At 34.7% G+C, this 20,792-nt stretch overlaps 2 pseudogenes; one reads left to right on the forward strand and one right to left on the reverse strand.

Annotated features, from left to right (window-relative positions):
• LOC116893434 overlaps window positions 1–14,118 on the reverse strand; it is a 17,452-nt pseudogene extending 3,334 nt beyond the window's left edge.
• A 3,162-nt stretch (window positions 14,119–17,280) lies between these two features.
• On the forward strand, window positions 17,281–18,342 carry LOC116893435 (annotated as a pseudogene).
• The last annotated feature ends 2,450 nt before the right edge of the window (window positions 18,343–20,792 follow it).

Here is a 20,792-nt window from a genome sequence, read left to right on the forward strand (position 1 = left end):
CTCTCCCACTGGAGCCAGGGCCTTATAGTTTCCTCTTGGGCCAGGGATGTGGGGCAGGGGTGGAGCAGTGTTGGTGGTCTCTTCTGCTCTGCAGCCTCAGGAGTGCCCACCTGACCAGGCAATGGGTCTCTCTCCCGCACAGGGTCTGGGAGCAGAGAGCTGCTCCACACTATCCATTTTTGATAAGCAGCTATGAATATTGGAAAAACATTGAAGAAATATTGGATAAATTCTGAATGTCTAGTTATTCAGGAAAAAAAAAACTGATGGTGAGCTTCGTGTAAAAAATTGAGATTGCAATAAGTATTGTGAACCAGTCAGAGGGAACTTTAATTCTGATATATTCTCAACGAACACTAGCCAACTGTCCTCATTCCTTTCAAGCATTTTCTTAATTGGTAATTGATATAGGAGTGTCCATCTAACTGTGGGCAGTATAGGCAATAATTTTCTTTTGAGATATTTGTTCCAGTCTCCAGATATCCATACCTGTCTTTCTCTGACTATATGCCCTATATCAAATCACCCCTTCCTCCCACGTACCTTATGTTCAAAGTTTAATTAAAGGAAAAGAGATACAAGTTAGCACTTGAAAACATTTGAAAGAGAAACAGTATGTCTTTAAATCACTAATAACAAATATAACCTTGAATAAATTAGTATTGTAAAGCATGGAAAATTGTATAATAAAAAATTGGAATATGCAGACACTATTTTACCATGGTTGGAAATGATAAAGAAATGAGTAATGACCTTAAATATGGAGTGGTACATAAGGTTAAAGTACTCCGCACTGGATGCAAATACTGGAAAAGGCTAGATAAAATTTAGATTGCTTAACATTAAGTTGAAGATTTGAAGAACTCTTCCTATGATTCTCATATTGTTGAAACAGGGTCTAACCATGGAGTGTTGCTAGATTAATATTCACAATAAAGAGCAGAGTACATTTTCTCTTTTTCACCATCATTTTCCTTAAATTTATGTTAACACTTTGTAATGCTTTAAAGACTATTTTTCATTAGAGTATGGAAAAGAACATACTTTTTTGCTTCATGACAATATATTTTAAGGTAGTTCCTTCATATCATGCATGGCAGGTTTGGGCTCATAATATAGGGCAGAATAGCAAGAAATAGACAGTGATATTCAGACCAATGTCTCTAAAGTGCTTGGGTAAAAAAATGAACCAACCAAACTACTTGTCATTATTTCTGACTTTCATGGATAATAATTTTATCTGCTTGTATTATAGTACTGTCAATAGGTTTTTGAAAGAATATGACATATCAATATGTGTTCCTTCTGTTCTATCACTTCTTTTATTCCTCTCAGTCTGAATGAATTTTGGGCTTGGTTAACGGCCATTTCTGAATGTTTATGGAACATAATGTAATTCTTTATTGTGTGGTGTATTACAATCAAAGAATCCGCATATATGGAAACATGCTTGTATCTCTGGATTAAATTCTCTCTGTTCTCAGCGAATGATATTGCTGTTGTGTTATATTCTTTTCATGGGTGTTTTAGTCAAGAATTATTCCATACATATCTATCAAAGATATTGTTATCTAATTTCATTTTCCCTCTTATTATTCATTTTAATGGTATCCTCCAATTTTATTTAAAAAAAAAGGTGTCCTCATTTATGTGAATGAGTCTCCATACATTCTGAAGACACCAGAGAATATCTTAAAATATAAAAAAGGCTAATTGTCATTGATTACATCTAGAGAATATTACCAAAAATGTTCAACTATAATGGAAAATTAATTTTAATTTCATATGGTTGTTGTAATTACCATATTTGATGTATTTTAATAGCCAATTGTCTGTTGTACTAGTGCTATTTATATATTACTTTGAAATTTCAATCATCTTACTTAAAAGTATGAAGGGGTTCTCAAGTTTATTAAAAATTAATGGTTCTGTGAATATGAAATTCTGTAATTGTGTTCACTACAGAACCTGGTATATGTTTTTGATTATACAGTAAAACATTTTGAGTATAATGATGTGTTAGGATTTATGAATCTTAGAATTTCATAACTGTCACATTAGTCTCACTTATAACAACATGTGTTCCAGAGGTTTAAAGTAAGGGAGAAGATTACTATGTAATAACAACAATGGTATGAAAAGAATATTGTTCACTTTAAAGGAAAGGATATCAAACAGTGAAAAGAACAGTTTTATATTCATTATATTTCAGATAATTGTTCTCATATGACAAAGGTATATTTTATGCATGCATGAAATCTTCAAAGAATTAGTAAAATACGTTAAAAATGAAATAAAAAAATAAAACAGGAGCCTAGATATTGGTTCCTGATTGGACAAAATATTTCATTTCAATATGTTGCAGTGTTACTTCTGTGTAGTATAAATCAATAAGTTAGAACACACCCACCATTCTACTTCCTGTTGCCAACTCAATCCTGTCTCCATATAAGTGAAAGTGTCCACCATGTGGAAATTAGGGGCTGAATTTTCCTATCTTCACCTTAACCAGAAGGCGTTGTGAGAAATTCTGAAAGTGAACAACATCATAGTCTTCCTTCATTCTCTCTCTGTGTTTTATAATCACTCTGTCTGCAAGAGAACATAGTAACATGAGTTTTTCTAAGAAAGAAGTTTAGCTAAAAGACAAGCATTGTACAACAATGTATATACCATTCCTTCAAGTCGTAAAATGTATAATAATTTCAAATTTAAAGCAAAATATTTAAGGAATTAAAAAAGAGAAATCACAACAAAAGCAATTGGCAAAATGAAATTATCAGGTTTACGTGAAGGTCCTTGATTCACTTGGACTTAAGCTTTGTACACGGTGATAAGAATAGATCAATTTCCCTTCTTTTACATGCTGACCTCCAATTGAACCAGCACCATTTGTTTAAAATGCTGTCTTTTTTTCCCACTAGATAGTTTTTGTTCTTTTGTCAAAATACCATGCATTTATGTGGGTTCATTCTGGATCTTCAATTATCTTCCACTGTCCCTGTCTCTTCTGCCTCTGTTTCCTAATATGCCATGGATTTTACCACTATTTCTCTTTTCTACTCTTCTTCTCTCATTAAACCTCTCCATGTGGAAAAAATACCATACAGTTTTAGTTGATTCCCACAAAAGTTCTTTAGTGGACAATAGTTTTTGCTGTTCTGTGTTTTTTTCTTTTATATTCCTAATGAATTTGCAAATTTCTCTTTCAAACTGTGAAAAATTTACTTTGTATTTTGATGGGTATTGCATTTTATATGTATATTGATTTCAGTAAGATGCCCACTTTTACTATAATATTATTGCCAATCCATGAGCATGATTAGAGGATTTTAGCTCAAACACGTTGACTACCCAAGATACAATTGACAGACTACATGAACTTCAATAATATGGAAGACCAAAGTGTGGATGCTTTAGACCTTCCTGAATGGGAGAACAAAAATGCTTATAGGAGATAATATGGTGACAAATTGTGGAGCAAAGACTGAAAGAAAGGCCATGGAGAGACTGCCACACTTGGGGAATCCATCCTATATGAAGACAAAAAACCCAGACAATATTGTGGATGTCAAGAGTATTTGCTGATAGGTGCCTGACACGCCTGTCTCTTAAGATGTTCTGCAAGAGTCTTACTAATACAGAAAAGGATGGTAGTCCACCCAATGAACTGAGAACAGGGTCCCCAAGGGAGGATTTTGGGAAAGGACTGAAGGAGTTGAAGGGGTTTGAAACCCAATAAGAACAACAATATCAAGAAACCAGAACTCCCAGAACTCCCCAGATTCCAGTGGAAAAACCAATCCTAACAGAACACAATTTAGGTGCTCTAAGATCAAAATGAAACAGAGAATACCTTGTAAAATTGCAATGGGAGGAGAGGTTCTTAATAAGTCTTGATGTCAATAGAACAAAATGTCAGATCAAGTTGGGAGGTAACTGGAAAAGTTGGGTTTAACAACCCTACATCCAATAGGAGGGTAAATATCCAATATATACAAAGACTTCAAGCAGTTAAGCTCCAGGGAATAAAAAAATCCCTTTAAAAAATGTGCTACAGAGCTAAGCAAATATTTCTCATCTGAGAAATATTGAATATCTGTGAGGCACCAAAAGAAGTATTCAGCATCCTTAGTCATCAGGTAAATGCAAATCAAAACATCTCTGAGATTCCACCTGGTCAGAATGACTAAGATCAAAAATTCAGGTGACAGCAGATCTTGGCAAGGATGTGCACAAGGGGAACAGTTCTCCACTCTTTATGGGATTACCATCTGGTTCAATGACTCTGGAATTAACTCTGGTGGTTCTTCAGAAAATTGGAATTAGTACTACCTTTGACCTAAGTTATATAATTCCTGGGGATATGCCTGACAGGTGCTCCAACTTATAACAAGGACGCATGGTACCCTATGTTCATGCAAAGCAGCCGTATTTATAATGGTCAGAAACTGAAAAAATCCTGATGTCCTTCAACAGAGGAGTGGATACAGAAAATGTGATACATTTTCACAATTGACTACTACTCACCTATTAAAAAAAATGTCTTCATGAAATTCTTAAGTCAATGGATGGAACTATAAAATAGCATCCTGAGTGAGTTAACTGAATCTCGAAAGAGTATGTATTGTATGCATTTACTCATAAGTGGCTATTTGCGGAAAAGCACACGATAACCAAGATACAATTCACAGACCACCTGAATTCCACAAGAAGTAGGAAGAACAAAGTGTGGATTATTTAGACCTTCTTAGATGAGGGAACAAAAATGCTCACAGGAGGAAATATAGTTAGAAATTGCGTAGCAGAGTCGGAAATAAAGTTCATGCAGAAACTGCCACACTTGAGGGATCCATCCCACATACAGAAAATATTGTGGATTAGGAAGTAATTACTGACAGGAGCTTTATATAGTTGTCCCCCGAGAGGCTCTGCAAGACCCTGACATATACAGAGATGAATGCTTTCAGTCAACCGTTGAAATGAGAACATGGTTCCCAGTGGAGGAGTTAGAGAAAGGACTGAAGGACCTGAAGGGATTTGCAACACCATAAAAAGAACAACAATATCAAGAGACCAGAAACCCCTGAACTCCCAGGGTCCCAGCGTTCCAGGGATTAAACCACCATCCCAAAAGTACACGTGGATGGACCAATGTCAACAACTGCAAATGTAACAGAGGATGGCTTTGTCAGGCATCAGTTGAAGAAGAGGCCCTTAGTCTTGTCAAGACTTGATGCCCCAGTGTAGGGAAATGACAAGTCTGGCAGCTGGGAGGTAGCGGGCGGTTGAGTGAGAGAACACCCTCATAGAAGTGTGCGAAGTGTACACTCATAGAAGAAGATGGGATAACAGATTTCTCGAGTGGGGGAATGGTGATAACATTTAAAGTGTAAATATAAAATATCCAATAAAAGAAAAATATTTAGAAAATGAAATTATCATAATATTTCAAATATTTCAGTTCTCTCAGACAATACTACCAAACACAAACTGACAGAAATGCAGAACCAAGCAGAAATATGCAACTCATACACACATATATGGACATGAACACATTAACACATAAAGAGGCTCACATTTTTTCTGAGTAACTCATGTAATAGAGGTATACACTTATTTACACACAAATATACATATGTGTTTACAAAGACAGGTAAATATTCAGCCACAAAAAATTTATATAAATATATATACACACAGATATGAAATTACATAAAATACATACACTGGCACATATTAAATACACACACATACACAGGCATGTACACGCAGACACACAAATATACACAGATTGGCAACAATACACAGGGAGAGGTATAAAATTTAAGCATCAACCCTGAACGATATTGACACTGAGAAGAATTTATACTCACACATAATGAGTAAAAGGCAGGTAAAGTCAAGACAAGCACAAAGAAATAGGCCGACACCTACAGAGTAAAGCAAATACAAATACGTACAAGCACATACAAACACTCACAAAGTACATACAATGATATACTAAGACATATACTCTAACAATAACACAAAGAAACATACACAAATATACAAACATACTTATAGAAATAAATTCATTCATAGAAATATTGTTACTCACAATCACAGTCATACATATACATAAACGTCTATGATCAAAGCAAAACAAATATAAACACAGAAACACAGAAAGTGAAAAATTATACATATACACAGTGAGAAAGATACATTCACAACTATAAACATATTTTTACTGATGGAACTGATTACCAACACTATTCCTTGTTTAATTACTCTCATAAACCAAGTAAATTACTCAAAGGCAATACTGTGGGCAGAATCACTGGAAGAACCTAATGAATACCTTTCCTTAAAATAATTTCCAAACACTTGATGAGTATACTTAAAAATTCATCTTCTCTTGATAGATAAAATTCATGAAGAAGTACTGCTAACAAAAAAGAATACAGGAATCAACAACCATGGCTTCCTAATATCTTTTATCAACAATGTGCTCAATTCCCTAATAAAAAGATATAGACTAACAGAGTTGATACATAAACAAGACTCAGCATTTTCCTACATAGAGGAAACACACCTCAGTGACCAAGACAGCCAATTCCTCAGAGTGAAAGGCTGGCAAAAACTTTCCAAGCAAATGGTCACAAGAAACAAGCTAGAGTAGTCATTCTAATATTGAATACAATGACCTTTCAACTAAAAGCTATCAAAAAAGGTAAGGAAGACATTTTCATATTTATTAAAAGAAAAATCTACAGAGATGAACTCTCAATTCTGAACATCTATGCTCCAAGTGCAGTGGAACCCACCAACATAAAATAAATTTACTAAATCTAAATCATTCCCTGTATCATACACAATAATGGGTTGGGACTTTAACACCTCACTCTCATCAATGGACAGATCATGGAAATAGAATCTAAATAGAAACACATTGAAACTTAAAGAAATTATGAACCAAATGTAATAAACAAATATCTGTATTTTGTTACGTCATAAAACTAAAGAATATACCTTCTTCTCAGGATCTCATGGAACCTTCTCCAAACCAGACCATATAATTATTCATAAAAAATTCTTCAGCTGATATAAGAAAATGGAAATATTTCCATACCTCCTGTCAGATCACCATGGACTAAGGCTCGTCTTCAAAAACAACAAAAACAACAGAAAGACCACATAACTATGGAAGTTTAACAACTCTCTATTCAATGAAAACTTGGTCAAGGAAGGAATAAAGAAAGAAATTAAAGACTTGAGAATTTAATGAAAAGGAAGTCACAACATATAAAACTTTTGAGACACAAGGAACAGAGTGCTAAGAAGAAAACTCATAGCTGGCCTGCTTCCAAAGAGAACAAAAAAACAAAAAACAAAAAAAAAAACAAAAACAAAAACAAAAAAGTCTGGAGTTTACATACACTAGTAGGTTGACAGCACACCTGAAAACTCAAGAAAAAAAAGACATAAATACACTCAAGGTGTGTAGACAGAAGGAGAAAAATCAAACTCAGGGTTGAAATCAACCAAGTAGAAACAAAAAGAACTATTTAAGGATTATACAAAACCAGGAGCTATTTCTTTGATAAAATCAACAATATAAGCCGAAACCCTTAGCCAGACTAATCAGTGTTAACAGAGACAGAATCCAAATTGATAGAATCAGAAAATTAAAAGGGAGACATAAGAGAAAATGAAGAAATTAAAAAAAATCATTAAATCCTATTATAAAATCCCACTAAACTTGTAATTCTGTATGAAATGGAAAATGTAGAGCAATGACAGTATTTTTTGAGTGAGTGAGGGTAAGTGAGAGCATCTTCATAGAAGCAGGAGGAGGGGGCTTCAAAGTGAATGAAAGGGGATAACATTTGAAATGTAAAGACAGAAAATGCCTAATAAAAATAGAAACAAAATACAGAAACTCTACCTTCAGGCAGTGAGTACTTGCTCCTTTCCCATGTCTTAGTTCCTGATTATCAACCTCTTGCAGTTTATTCTCATGGAGGGCATGAGCCATGGCATACACAGCATTGTATATGCTATGACTAATATCATTAAAGACCATGTGAAACTTCTGCTCTGTTAGCCATTCCAATGAGGCATTGGATGAAAAGTTCCTCAATATTTTACAGTTAGATGCTGAGACTTCATAGTTAAAGTAATTCCACTCTGGGATTAATGTCTTTAAATCTATGCTTCTGAGATGGGACCATGTCTCTACAAAATTCTTAAATCCAGAAATCTCACCATGGTGATGTTGAAATGTCAGAGTCCCATAGAATGTTCCACGAGTTAAGACTCTCTTACTTGTCAGGAAATCCCACTCTGATTTAGTGATCCATATCCTCTGTATAACTGGAGATTCCCACATTCTGAAGCTCAATTCAATAATACTATCTGTTTCCCCATAAATGATAATAACATTTGTGGATGACATAACAATTTGATTGTAGTACATTTCAGTTTTTTGATAGAATATAAAGTCAATCACTGCCATCACATTCACAAAGGCAAAGCAAATTTCCTTGTTTTGTGTCTCTTTTTTCAACTCTGAGAGAAATTGATTGCCTTCATCATTATCTGAGATAAAAAGGCCAACCCAGTTCCAGTTGAAGTAAAGTATGAAGGAGACAATTGCCAATGCTAATGATGTGTCCTTTGGGGTCAGCTGATAGAGATAGGGAAATTGTTCATTATCACTGAACATGGATTGATAAGGTCCATAGGAAATCTGAAGAAACTACAATACAGAGAGCAGCATGAGTGGTAGTGCACTTAAAAAAAACTTGTAATCATATTTACCCACAAACGGTTGATTTCCTATGAATTTTCCTCTCATCATGATTCAAATGAGCAAATGTGAAAGTCTGGTACATCCAACTCTAATGGGAACAGCAAGCATAGCTGTTTGACAAAGATATAACAAACTATATTTGCATGTTATAATAACTTCTGTCATTCAGACTTTTTCTTTGTATCTGTGTATTCAATGTTTGGAGAGATTTTAATATATTTATAACTTAGGGATATTTGGCTAATATGTGTTTTCAAAAAGGCATTTATGCCTTAATCCAGAAATACTTCCTCTACTATTTAACAGGAAAGTCTGATGCATAATACTGCTTTAGCTTTTAGGAAAACATATTCTTATCTTGCCCTACTTGTAGGTATTCCTTGTACACTAGAGGATGTGACTCACATAAAGATGCTATAGATATCTTTTTCAGTATAAAGCTCCAAAATACTCTGTGAATATCTGCCTCTGTCCTCTTCAAGAAACAGATTATCAGTACAAAGTAAATTTTAAAATGTAAACGCAATTTGCCTGCATAAAAGTGTTAGGAGCCAATCATATTAAATTCTTCATCCTACTCAATACCCAAGCAGTTTTGCTGCAAAATATTTCAGATTCATAAGTGGAATTTCTTCAGGCACTTAGACAGAAACAAAGTTTGATTGAATGGAGTTATCTCTAACATAACAAGTATCTTAAAATGATGGGAAAATAATCATATGGAAAGATATGAAAGAATGAGGTATCAGAACCCCATAACCTCTTAGAAAAGTTCACTAATGAATATCCATTCTTGTATTTTATAAGGAGGAAACAAAAGAAAAGCAAGGTAAGACATAGCAGTAAATTCCACAAAGTTATGACTTAATCATTATATTATTAAAGAAAATTATTTATATTAACTATAGCAGTTTGTTGATGACATTTTGACAGAGGTTTTAATGAAAATGAGCACTCTGACCCTTAATGCTTGGTTAAAGACTCGCTGCTAGTAAAATGGCTAACTTCACAGAATAGATTGAATTTTTTGTCCTGTTTAGTGATACTGAAATGTTATGAGCTGCCAGGCTCAATATGGTTTGTCATCATGCCTTTGTGAAAAAGTACTCCAGACAACTAAAAGTTGGGTAAAGAGAAAATGTTTGTAAAATAAAATTCTGTTTAATCACAGTTTATCACTGATACCAAAACTTATAACACCAAAATGATGGTTTGTGATAAATGTGTTATTTGAAATTTTAACAATGATAGACTAAACCTATTACCAAGATGAAGATAGCACACATCTGGGGACAGAAATAATATTTCAAGTTTTTGGAACAACATGAATCAATCTCTGTTTACAGAGATATAAATAAATAAATAAATAAATAAATAAATAGTCTGACTGCCAGTCAGTCAAGACTGCAAGTTTTTCTCTGCCACCATGTCAGATTCAATTCTTCGTGGCCTCCTCTATTTTTCCTTTCTGGAACCTGTCAACTTCTGGAGGTCACAACTAGCAGAAGGCCTATTATGTCTGTGATTAGTAAGTACTGTGAAACTACATAGTTTAATATAAGCATAAGTCCAATCTCATCCATTAATTTTCTTAATATCTATCAAGGTCTCCCAAAGAGAAATGATGTGAAGAATTCCTTGCCTATAATAACTCACACGTGGAAATAAGAAGGTGTCCAAGTTTCTGAAAAGCTTTATAGACGACATCCAATTCAGCCCTGTAAGCAGAAATGAACACATAGTCTCTTCTTTACAGACATAATTAGGTAAAGGCATATAAAATTTTTCTTTAACTACATCTAGTGCAGTTTTTCCATCACAATAGCTCAAAGTATGTTTTATAACCAAAGACATATTTGGTAAAATATCAGGATTCTTGTTGACTTCATCCATCGAAAAGGCTAATGCCAAGGCATATCTGTTGTTTTTCGTTGTTTTTCTGTAAAAGAACATAGTTTTTATCATGGACAGATGTTTATACATGATCAATTGTACTCAATAGAAGCACTATTCTGTACTGGAAAATTCTGCATCTGACCTCTAAAGATGGAAACAGCTGGCTTTGCTTTTTAGATTGGGTTGACATGATAACCTAGAAAATAGCAGACACTTTAAAACTCCATGTCAGTGTGTCTCCCATAAATAAGACATGCTATTTACCTCTTTTACAGAAAATTTCCATCTCTATTTTTCTGTGCTTGATAGAAAGTAAAGAGAAAACCACTGATATGCATAAAACAGTAATTCTGATCATGTGTCCATTTCAAAATTATTAAGCAATATAAAATATTTGTGTTGTGAGAGCTATTGAGTTCATAATATTTTCTTTTGAAATTAATTGAATTGGTTAAGATCTGAAAACATGATTTATTGATCAGTGCATAATATTCTTTCTGCAGCAACATTTGTTTCCTGTACATACAATCACTTATAATTGGTGGCCAATATGCTTAACATGTCCCCTCCTATCTACCCTCATCTTGTTAATTTTTGTTTCAATCTTTGGTGAACGAAAATCTTAATAAACATATAAATTCAAATATCAAACACTTATTGGGTAAATCATACATTTCTATGCATATAATTGTATGTATTTGAGCAAGGATTACTTAGGTCATGAGAGAGCAATATATCTGAGTGTTTTATTTTATAATTTTTACAGTAAATTTTTATCTTTGAACATAAATTCTTATTCTATTTCCCACATCAAACTTTATCTCATTCTATTTAATTTTATTTATTTTTCTTTTATTGGTTACTTTTTAGTTTACATTACAAATGTTATTCCCTTTCCCAGTTTTCCAGATATAAGCCCCATATCTCATCCTTCTCCCCTACTTCTATAAGGGTGTTCCCCTCCCCATGCACTCCTCTTACTAGTCCCCTATATTTCCCTGCACTAGGGGATCCAGCCATGGCAGGACCAAGAGCTTCTCCTCCCATTGCTGCCCAATAAGGTCATCCTTTGCTACATATGCAGCTGGAGCCATGGGTCATTCTTTGTATAGTCTTTAGGCAATGGTTTAGTCCCTGGGAGATTTGGTTGGCTGGCATTGTTGCTAGTATGGGGTTGCAAACCCTTTGGCACTTTCAATCCTCTCCAATTCTCTAACTCTAATCTTGTTCTCAGTTCAGTGGTTTGCTGCTAGCATTCACCTCTGCATTTGACATGTTCTGTCTGTGCGTCTTGGGAGACAGCGATATCAGTCTTCTTTCAGCATGCACTTCTTACTTTCATCAATCTTATCTGAGTGTTTTATAAGATACATTGCTGCAGAATATACTCACTTCAAATGTGTAGTTATACACTTGTGCCAGGTACTAGGTGCAGAGATTAAGGACTTGCCCCACCACCCAAATGTCATTCCCTTACTTTCTATTTACAAAGGAATGTGGTATAGTAACTCTCCATACTTCTCATCATTATAATTTAATTTCTAGTAAATGTCTTTGACAACCTTTCCATGTACAAAAAAATAATGCCAGCATCATACTGAGAACTAGGAAAATAAATAAATTGCAGGGACATTTGCATTTTCCAGTATTATATGTTTATAATTTAGAAGAAATTTTGATGTAATATGATCATTTTCTTTTAATGAAAGTGGGCAACAAGACAGTAGGAATGGAATTATACAATATTGTGTTTATTTTTATGTAAAGATTAATGTCTGCAATGACATACTTTTAACTTAATACAATCTGATCAGGAAACCATAAATGTATTCCTATATATTTAATGATTAAATTTAAGGTAAATACACTTAGGTTTTCACCAGAAATTGGATCCCTGTGGTATTTTCATTCTATACTCTATAAAATTGACCATTTTATGATATTCTCTGTTACCACACACAAAATTATCAATTAAAAATTTTACTAATATACAAAAGTAATTTAAGAGTAAACCTTGTACAGTGCTCAAAATACATTCTTCAGTGAAACTTTAGGAAACATCAGTTACTTAAGTTGTCTGTGTAGCCTAGAAGGCTAAAGGGCTGTGTTTTAAAACAGCTTACAGCAACTCACTAACATGAGTATTGATATAACATTGGTAAGATGTGCACTTATATTTTCTAAAATTACTGCAAAAAAGTCTTGAAAGATAAATATCATAAAGGGGTCAGAAATTAACCAACTTAAATATGCAAAGGGTAGATGTGTTTCTAAAACAATGAAAAAACCTAATGGAAAATTCCTGTATCTCTGTTCTCAAATGTTGCATCTCTCCCACACCACAACTGTAACCTATGCCAATGACAAGGGACATAAGCAGTCATCACTGTTATTGATAGCTTCACTATTCCAAGAATGTAAATACATCATGTAATCCCATATGTTTCAAATCTATTTAAATCTAAAGAGAGAATGCCAAACTGAACTTTATAAAAAAAAAAAAAAGGCCAGTGACTGTACATGAACAGTGTGAAACACACAGTCACATGTATTTCAGATTTTATCTTTAAAACAATTGGATGTCTTGCCCTCTAATGACCTAAATAGTCCTTGCTCATTACATACAAACACATACTTCTAGGCATTCCTGTGAAGCATAAATTTCTGATTGTAAACATCTTCTCTTTCCCAACTTGATGAAGCATTAGAAGGCAAAAAGTGACCACACGCAATGAATTTGAGAGAGTAAGTTTGCATGTATGTAAAGTTTTTAATAATTATTGGTAACATGAATATTACTGGAACCAGCAAATGCTCTAGGAGAAAGAAATTGATGGAAGGAGTGCAAGCAGAGTTTATGACCATTTATTCGCAAGTACTTGGGATAAAAATTAATGAAATATTATGGGATCAAATTCACTAAGTCATCACTGTCTAGTGTGTAACATAAACTGTTATTAGGAGGGCTTTCTGTGAAAGATCCATGTAGATATTCATTTCTTCCTCAGCTTCCAAGCTTTAAGTCAGAAGTCACCTGGAAAAGAAAACCTTCACTGGATTAATTAAAAGGATAAACTAAGATTGAATCTGCAAAATAATTAATCTTGTTTAGTGGTGTTCAGATTTAGCAACATGACCGAAGACTGAGGGATTTGCCTAATCTTTATCTTAAAAACAGCCAAGAAATATGGAAGATGTCATTTACATGGAAAATACAAATGCACTTACAGGACATTCAGAGTCTGGTTGAAATAATCTTTCTCCACAGGCAACTGAACTGCTGCAAGAATGAAGGCACAACTTATATCCAAGTATTTATCCTTGACATCATTAAAATTTGTTCTCCAAAAGCACCAGGGATCAATGAAATTTGCCATGAGAAGTGGAAGGTTGAGGAAGAAAAATACTACCATCAAAATGAACATATTTTTACTGCCTTAAACCTGGGCAGTATGGCCTGTGATGTGCCATGCATATCAGTACATCAAACTTCTACCATCTTTTATTACTCTGTGTAAAGAAGTGGTTGAATATTCATGATTCATTTTGTTTTTCCAGATTGCTTCTGAGCAGCGGAGGAAGCTTGAGCACTTTCTTCCCTGGGGCTCTGCAACTGATGACAGCAGCTCATGTAATTAACACAGATTGGAAAATACTTTGGAGAATTATTCTTTCTTAGGCTCCGTGATATCACTCACGTTTGTTAAAAGTGTGGAAGGAAGCCTTTTGTTCCAATTTGATCTTAGAAGTTTTTAACAAGGTTATTATGTGGACACAATTAGAAATGAATGATGTAAGTGGATTGTATCAGAATATTCATATTGAGAAATCCAGTAATGGTAAAATCAGTGCTACTAGAGACACACAGAACATTGTATTACAAGATCCAAGACAGGGAGGGGCAGGCTATAAACATGAGTTTATAAACATAGTCACTGAGGTCCATAGACCATGTACAGTATGAACAATGTCACACTGGTGGCACAAACAGATTATCAAAACAATGCCTCTGCTTCTATTTTGTTCAGAATCAATAAACAGGCCAAGTAAGAAATACCTTTTACCTAGTTCTATCCAAAATGATTCAGTTCTACTCTGATCCACAGTTAATTTGCATGATAAAGATTGAATAGTAAAGGTTCAAGAAGATCCAGAGAGAATGTCCTGGTCTGTGCTTTCTTTCTTCCTTCTTTCCATTTATTGAACATTATAATTATTTACTTTTCAAATTTTATCCCCCTTTCCAGTTTCTCCTCTAAAAATCCATTATCTCCTCTTCCTCCTCTTCCTCTATTATGGTACTTACCCATAAACCCCAACAAATCCTGACTCAGCTCCTTAGCATTCCCCTACTTTGCATCATGGAGCCTCCATAAAACCAAGGGACACCCTGTTCAGTGATGCTAGATAAGGCATTCCTCTACTAAAATTTGAACTGTAGCAATGGGACCCCCATTTGTACTCTTTAGATAGTGGTTTAGTTCCTGCAACTCTACCTTCCAAAGATTCAATGCTAATGAACAAGTAATGCAACATTAATATTTGAATTCAAAATCATGATCTTCCACCCTGATTCTCATTTTTTCAATTTAGTAACTTGTGCTGATCAATCTATTCTACATTGCCTTTGTTTCCTACATTTTTTTTTACTCATTTTACATTTCAGTAGTGACTGTGAGGAAGTGTTGTTTAGAAATATCTTCTTAGTATATTAGATGCAACTAGTGACTATGAATCAACACTGTGTTCTAATGTATAAACTTTCCCATAAAATCATTCTTTCCATCTATTCTTACTTTAAATCTAATACCATCAATGACAATGGTGAGTTTATTGAAAATTGTACACTCATGAAACTTTTTTCAGTGACTTTGTACTGAAATCATATAGGCAACTCATTGATTTGTGGAATGATAACCCCCATTTTGTGTTTTCATGACACAAACAAGTTTAGTGTTTTGCACTGGATATTGCTGTACACTTAAAAGTCAATATTCTTCATATGTATGACTTATGCTTTTGTTGTAAACTGTCAAAGAATGCTGAGGAAATGTGAATGGAGAAGTCTTCAGTAAGAATACAGAGGGAAATTTCAAGAGTTAGGGATGGGTCACACACCCTTCTCAAATATTTTAAGACAGAATTGTTCCAGTGTGTAGGAAATACAAAAATAAAGAGTGGAGCAGAGACTGAAGAAAATATGACCTAAAGTCTGCCCAACCTAGGAAATTATCTCATATGCAGCTACTAAAACAAGACACTACTACTGATTCCAAGAAGTCCTTGAAGACAGGAGCTTGATGGAGCGGTTCTCTGAAAGGCCCTGCCAGAGCATTACCAATACAGATGCAGATTATTGCAGGAAAGTATTTGTCTGACCATGCAGACTCCAATGAAGGACATAGGGGAATTATTAAAGGAGCTAAAGGGATTTGCAACTCCATAGGAAGAACAATGGTATAAACCAACCAGATATGGTAGAGCTCATATGGGCTAAACAAACAACCAAAGAATACACATGGGAGGACCAATGGATCAAGCTGCATATATAACAGAGGATCGCCTCATCTGGCATCAGTGGACAGGGAGGCCCTTGGTCATGTGAAATTGCATAAGGGAAGGCTTGTGAAGAGAAGCAGGAATGAGTAAGTGGTTGGGAGAACACCTTCATATAATCAGGGAACAGGTAGGATGTCCTAGAAGTTTGGCAAGGAGGATCTGGGAAGGGAGATACCTTTTGAAAGGAATGTAAATGAAATAACCAATTAAAAAAAAAGAAAAAAAGAGTTCGAATGAAATCAGTAGTAGTCTAGACTTTGTATTCCTGTTTTTATGTTCAATAATTATTATTATTTTTGAAATACCATACATTACTTTGGTTTTCATTAAGGCAAACTGACAAAATACAGCACATATTCTTCTAGTATCTGCCCTCCATCGATATTATCACGTTTCCATCTTGCTACTGAAACATTCCTCAGTTCAGTCAACCTCTTTCTCCCTTCATGACATTGTGTGCATACTTAATTTTCAATCCAAGAATGATATTTTCTTACTACCAGTTTCAGATGATATATTCACTCTCAGTTATTTCATGCCTATTCAGATATGTCTACTACTTTCTTTGTGCAAAGAATTGGAAACACATGCACTTATACTTAAACATACACACACACACACACACACACACACACACACACACACACACACTGATAAAAAGACACAAACTGTTATTTCCAGACTCAGAAATGTCTCAATTTCCTCAGTCACTCTTAAGCTTAAAATGATAACATCCTTTTGCATGCTCAATACTCAGTTCCTCTTAACAAGATGATATAATTCTTGAAAGTTTGAGAAATGTTTTGTATTTGTATGTAAACCATGTCTCTCACCTAAGTTGTGATACAATTATGAAAACCGTGGACCCTGAAATCTTATGCATTTAACGTCATCCTTTTTTTAGAACATTTCTGCATTATATAAAGTCTATTTCTTTAAATGTTTATAAGATTGGTTTGTGAATAATAGTCTAAATAGTTATATTTAAGAATGGATATCCATTGAATTACAGTGTTAAAATTCTAAGAATGCAGTTTATAACCTTCTTCTACTCTGTGTTCCATAAAATGCCACATCTTCTTGTGCAATGCCTGTCTAGAACTATACACAAGATAGTGAAGGTTGGAGAAAACAGATTTGACATTATTTCACACCTGGTTACGAGGGCTGCCTTCTTTGCATCTGGCAAAATGGAGATTTTTGCTATCTCCGACCCCTTTATTGACCTCAACTTCATGTTCTGCATGTTCCAGTATGACTCTACCTATGGCAAATTTAATGGCACAGTCGAGGCTGAGAATGGGAAGATTGTGATCAACATGAAAGCCATCACTTTTTTCTAGGAGTGAGATCCCGGTATCATCAAATACTTTGATGATGGTGCTGAGTTTGTCATGGAGTCTACAGGCATCTTCACCACCATGGAGAAGGCCTGGGCCACTTGATGTATGGGGCCAAGAAGGTAATAATCTCTGCTGCTTTGGCCTATGCCCCCATATTTGTGATGTGTGTGAATCAAGAGAAATATGACAACTAACTCAAGATTGTCTGAAATATGTCCTGCACCACCAACTGATTAGCACCTCTGGCCAAGGTTATCTATGCCAACCTGGATAACCTTGGCATCATGGAAGTGATCATGATCACAGTCCATATTTTCACTGCCACTCAGAAGACTGTGGTTGGACCCCCTGGAAAGCTGTTATGTGATGACCATGGGATAGCCCCAAACATCATCCCTGCATCCACTGGTACTGTCAAGCCTGTGTGCAAGGTCATCCCAGAGCTGAATGGAAGCTCACCAGAATGGCCTTTCATATTCCTACCCCAATATATCTGTTGTGGATCTGACATGCCACGTGGTAAAACATGCCAAGTATGATGATATCAAGAAGTTGGTGAGGAAGACATCTGAAAGACCACTACAGGGCATTTTGGGTTACATTGAGCATTGGTTTGTCTGCTGTGGCTTCAACAGCAACTCCTACTCTTTCACCTTTGATGCTGGCGCTGGCATTGCTCTCAGTGACAAATTTGTAAAGCTCATTACCTGGTATGACAATGAGTATGGCTAAAGCAGCAGGTGTTAAACCCAATGAATAAAATGGGCTCTGAGAAGTAAGAAACTGTAAACTACCAACCCCAACCAAGTAAGGATACTGAGAGCATGAGAGAGGACTTCATTTGTTGAGCAGTGCCCATCCCAACTTAGCCCCCAAGACTGAGGATCTCACTCAAAATTTCCATCCCAAGTCCCCATAATAGCAGGAGGAGTCTACAGAGTCCTCTCTACTCTCTTGAATACCATCAATAAAGTTTACTGAACCCACAAAAAATTCACTATACATGGCAATGATGAATATCCATTTTTAAAGTAAAATACCTAAGTCATATATGCTATTTTTATCTACTCATTTGTTGAAATTATCAAGATTTGTTAATTCTTGCATATTATGAACAATTATAAAACAAAACAAAAAAATTGACAGAAAATAACTTATTTGTTATTCATGTTGACTTTAAGAAAAATCCACCAGAGCTGAGGATAAACTATAACATACTCCTATTGTAATGCCATTCGCAATAGAATCTTTTGTGAGACTTTGAACAAACTTATCATACTCAATAAATTATTTGGTCCCTGTTTACCAACCCTGTCCCAAAGTCAGTTTAGATTCAAATATTATTTTTATTCCATACTAAGTGTAACAGTCATGCTCTTGTAATTCTCTACAATTTGAAAATTTGATGGAAAAATTAACTGCTATTTTTAAAGATAACAAAATTATTATTTTTGGCTATTTACATGTTGTAAACTACAATCATGTTTGGGTAATTCACACATATCTCTAATGGCTGCCATCCTTTTTGAAGTTGTGTCTGTTATTTTCAATTGCTTTTCTTCATCTAAACAATACTCCGGTTGCATACAAATAATATACCTCAATTTCGAAGATATACACTTTCTCAGATGAAATGTGGGAAAAATTTACATAAATGGGCATAAGGAGTAATATTCTGGAATCATTCGAGTAGGTTACAAAATAGATTTTAATCAAAAACAAATCATTAGAGATAAAATATATTATGTATTCATCAAATTGCTTTGATTCATATTTTGCTTGCCACAAACACAAGGATATCCACATTTGTAAAAGAAATTCAGTTAAAGCTTAAATCACCCACTGACAATCTTAAAAATCTCACAATCTCAAAATCTCACAACAGTCCTACACATCTAGAGTAAGGAAAATGTATGGTGTTGTTATAGGAACAGACAAATTGATCAGTGGATAAAAATTGAAGCCCAGAAATAAATCTGCACAGTTGCAGACAATTGCCTTTTACAAAGAAATCAAAATAAATCCAGGAAGAATGAAGTGTACCTTTACCAACTGGTGCTGGCCTAACTGGATGTCTGCATGTGGAAGAATGGAAATAGATCCATATTTATCACCCTGCAGAAATCTCAAGTTTAAGTGGGTAAAATTCCTCCATTTTACATTGAAAATATCTCAGACCTCATCCCCCCCCCCAGAGGAAAACAAAGTCATGTTACAGGGTGTCTGCTGATGGTGATGAATCATTTCTTAGAAACACTTTTTCACATCATTAAGCTGGAAAAATGTTTTAATTGAGCAGTGAGTGCCTGTGAGGGACAGCTTTGAAGTGTGGTAGTGACCCTTCACTCTAGTAGTGTTAGGTGCTGAGCAAATCATGGGAAGCAATCAGACAAAACTTGTATTTTAGAGACCATAGACTAAGGGACAGTATGAGGTTACAACTAGACTCTGCACTCCTACAATCTAGCTTTCCAAACATGTATAGCAATGTATAGATGCCTTAAAATGCAGTTGTGGGATTGAATGTTCTCTCAGTGGATGAATGTTTTTCCATATTAGCAGAAAGAATGGAATTGTGACACCCTAACTCTATGTGACATGTCATCATTACACATTCCATGAAATGTCAGTACTGGAACACATTCTATGAAGCAGCCTGCCCTTGGGCACATAATCTGCCCGTTGTCTTTTTATTCCTGGGCTTAATGAGGTGTGTCACCACTTCAGACTAGAAACTGAGTTTTGTATGACTGGCTTTATTTGCTTAATAGAATTCTCTCTTTCTATATATTTTTTGTTCTTGGAAAATAATTTTGTCCTAGGTAGCATTAGTAATCCAAGTCCTAGAATACATGTATGTATTAAATTTTTGGATATTTATCTTCTTTTGATTTTAGATTACAAGTGGCTGAACAAAATGATTTAGGAATATTTTCTTTTTTCTGGAGGAAAAGAAAGATTTATTGCAAACATAGGCAACTTTCCAGAAATATAGATTTTTTTGGATTTAAAAAGAGAATCTGCTATTGTCATTTTACTAAACTTATATGAATCCTAACTACATTGTAAATATTTATCATTATACTTACACAATGGTATAGCTCTAACACCTAAGAGAAATGTGAATTGAAGCAGGAGGGTATCATTAGTGAGAATCAAATAGAAAAAAAATAATCAGAGAATAAGAGAACTTGTGG

Source organism: Rattus rattus, chromosome 2, assembly GCF_011064425.1.
Source record: "Rattus rattus isolate New Zealand chromosome 2, Rrattus_CSIRO_v1, whole genome shotgun sequence".
NCBI lineage: Eukaryota > Metazoa > Chordata > Mammalia > Rodentia > Muridae > Rattus > Rattus rattus.